Genomic DNA, 4,019 nt, shown 5'->3' on the forward strand with positions numbered 1-4,019 from the left:
ACACACACACGCACATGCACGCACGCACAATGCAAGCACATACATGTTTGCAAACGTTTTAAGAAATTACAATAACAAACCTACAAAAGCTAAGATTATCATGTCGACTACCACAATAATGTCAACAAAACTCTTATAAACTCATTAAGAAATCATGGTATTAACCAACATGATTACTCATTTTCAAAAGGTGCTATTTTTGCAACAATTCAATCGACCGACGACGGTAAAAAAAGAACTGATTTTGCTGGGAATTATACTTTCTCCTGAAATTTCTTCAGAAATGGACACAAAAGTGTCGGCAATTTTTTGAACGTTTTCAACAGTCCTTGAAGTTACGTTTTCCTAACGGTAAAGTTTTGTGCGATTTGAAATAAGTTTCGGCGTTTGTTTTCGCCGATTGCCCACGTCAAACAACACCCACTTATAGCAAACCAGAGGCCACAGATAAACACCTGAAACTGAATACTAGGGAGATTTAATAAACGAAACGTCGGGACGTTTCGTTTTGAAGTTGTGGTAAACGTCATCATTTCGGGGGTCTCTCGCTGGAAAGGTGAAGGTCAACTGAAACGGAACGTGGAACGTCAAAACGCAGTCACGTTTTCCACCCCCAAAAAACGAACAATATTTCGTCAACTTTTGTGAGTATTTTTGCACACTAACAGTTTTATTTGTTGGCCATTTTATGCATTGCTAGATTCATCAACCCTTTCACAGTCTTTCAGCGCTGAGAATGTGTTCATTGGAGGTAGACAACTGTTGTGAACTGAAATATTTTGAAGGGTGCTGATCCTGGTACATTTATCCAACTTCATGGTGAGAAAGCAAATGGCGAAGCAGAAGTAGGTCATCGCATCGAATTTTTATTCTGGCTTCGTATGTGATTTTGTATAAACAAAGTCTGTGTGATTTATTTGGACTGAAAATAATCAAAGTATGCCCGATTCTGGACCACCTCCTAGGGGTTTTTTTTCCCATTCTGATCGAGGACAGACGTGATAATTTCACTTGAAGATTTATCGCCCTTCCTTCATTCCGAAACGAAACGTGAATACATCTAAATCTTGTCTGCGGCCTATGCCGTCTCGTTTCACGTTCCGTTTCGCGGGGTGACTCATTCACCAAACGAAACGAGCTGCAAAACGAAACGTGCTGTCTTTTGAATCTCCCTACTGATGTCGATGTCACTTTTACAACCTTAGCGTACAACCACCTCATGTCCCAAATAGATTCTTATTCTGGGGACAAAAATAGAAATTTAGCATAGCATAGCAACTTTTACAACCAAGCACAGAGCCACGAACGTATACATATATACCGCGCCGAGGCCAAGACGGAGAGAGAGAAAGCAAGGAAAAGAAGAAATTCCTCCGAGGTAGGAAAAACACCCCCGTCCTTACCATTCTCACTGCCACCAACTGAGAAGGTTAATTCCCTTTGACCATTAATATGTCCCTCTATAAGTCCTTGTAGAATCTTAATCCACCAATAACTCCCTAACCGTGTGTTTGACTGGTCCCAATTTTTGTAAGGACCGTGTCAGGAATGTATAGAACCTGTTCACCAAGTTTGGTGACGATCGGTCAGTTCATTCTTGAGATCTATATGCGAACACAAACACACAAACAAACACATCGACCGAATCCTATACACACCCCTATACCGGGGGTGTAAATAGCGTCGCAGACTATTTGCTTTCAAAGCAAAGGGGGAACATATTTCAGGGGACTCCTAAAGTTAGAGTTAGATGTTCAAGGGACCTTCACACAACGTATTTAGCCTATAGGTATGTGTGATTGTGTTCGGTGAAATGCTTCTAGGTGAACATCGTTGTGCTGTGATAAGACGGTTGGTTTTGTTTCGCCTTTTTGGGGGTTAAGTTTAAGAGTTATGTCAATGAACGAACGAAAGAAGAAAAGAAGGACAGAAAAAATCCACACCCGTTTGCCTTCACCGCACGCACGCACGCACGTACACACACGCCCGCGCGCACGCTCGCAAACCCGCACACACTCGACTCATGCACGTAGTTTCACACACATTTATAAACACACATTCATGCACACAAACACACGCACGAACGCATGCGCGCCCCCCACACACAAATACACACACACACACACACACACACACACACATACACACATAAAAAAACCCCGTCAATTTGTACGGAAGCTGTTTGGAAAGCCATGATTTACATAAAATCTCATTCCAGGTAGTCGTCTCGTTTTGCTTGACACTAAGGAACTTCTTCTTCTTCTTCTGCGTTTCCAAAAACTAAGGAACAAGAACGCAGAAATGACAGGTAAAAAAAATCTAAACAGCGTCCATGCATTGTAAAAGAATTACTGAAATGTTTAACGACTGCACTGAATTTCAACAACAGCTTCCAACGTCTGAAAAGGGCTAATGTCGTTAGGTGTAATTAGCGACTGAGCATCTGACAAACCCACGTTGGTCATGCGGTTTGACATAGTGTCACTGCGGCATCTGACAAATCCACGTTGGTTATACGGTTTGACGTAGTGTCACTGCGGCATCTGACAAACCCACGTTGGTCATACGGTTTGACATAGTGTTACTGCGGCATCTGACAAGTCCACGTTGGTTATACGGTTTGACATAGTGTCACTGCGGCATCTGACAAACCTACGTTGGTTATACGGTTTGACGTAGTGTCACTGCGGCATCTGACAAACCCACGTTGGTTATACGGTTTGACGTAGTGTCACTGCGGCATCTGACAAGTCCACGTTGGTTATACGGTTTGACATAGTGTCACTGCGGCATCTGACAAACCCACGTTGGTTATAGGGTTTGACATAGTGTCACTGCGGCATCTGACAAACCCACGTTGGTTATACGGTTTGACATAGTGTCACTGCGGCATCTGACAAACCCACGTTGGTTATAGGGTTTGACATAGTGTCAATGCGGCATCTGACAAATTCACGTTGGTTATAGGGTTTGACATAGTGTCAATGCGGCATCTGACAAACCCACGGTTTGACATAGAGTCACTGACAAACCCACGTTGGTTATACGGTTTGACATAGTGGCAATGCGGCATCTGACAAATTCACGTTGGTTATAGGGTTTGACATAGTGTCAATGCGGCATCTGACAAACCCACGGTTTGACATAGTGTCACTGACAAACCCACGTTGGTTATACGGTTTGACATAGTGTCACTGACAAACCCACGTTGGTTATACGGTTTGACATAGTGTCACTGACAAACCCACGTTGGTCATACGGTTTGACATAGTGGTGTGTGTGTGTGTGTGTGTGAGAGAGAGAGAGAGATTCAGATTCAGATTCAGATTCAAAACTTTATCACGAAGGGATGAAGGTTTTAGGCGATGCCTAATCTTCCAACCTGTCCCCTTTAGACATACATGACATTATACATTGCATGTTTATACTTACATAACTTGACACGTTTAAAACAGCCAAAAGAATAACAAACTAACTCTGTATTGTAAATCGCGTTAAAACTAACAAAAACACTAGTTATGATATCGAGAGAGAGAGAGAGAGAGAGAGAGAGAGAGAGAGAGAGAGAGAGAGAGAGAGAAAGAGAGAGAGAGAGAGAGAGAAAGAGAGAGAGAGAGAGAGAGAGAGAGAAAGAGAGAGAGTGAGAGAGAGAGAAAGAGAGAGAGAGAGAGAGAGAAAGAGAGAGAGAGAGAGAGAGAGAGAGAGAGAGAGAGAGAGAGAGAGAGAGAGAGAGAGAGAGAGAGAGAGAGAGAGAGAGAGAGAGAGAGAGAGAGAGAGAACTCGAACTCGAACTCGAAAACTTCGCCACACGAAGCGAAGCGAAGAGAGAGAGAGAGAGAGAGAGAGAGAGAGAGAGAGAGAGAGAGAGAGAGAGAGAGAGATTATAGACACACACACACACACACACACACACACACACACACACACACACACACACACAGAAACATAAGCTAAAAACAGGCGTGTTTCAAGATTATCGTGAATGTCGTCAAACCAGCGACCGTCAGGCAACCAGACTA

This window comes from Littorina saxatilis, linkage group LG9 (assembly GCF_037325665.1).
Source record: "Littorina saxatilis isolate snail1 linkage group LG9, US_GU_Lsax_2.0, whole genome shotgun sequence".
NCBI lineage: Eukaryota > Metazoa > Mollusca > Gastropoda > Littorinimorpha > Littorinidae > Littorina > Littorina saxatilis.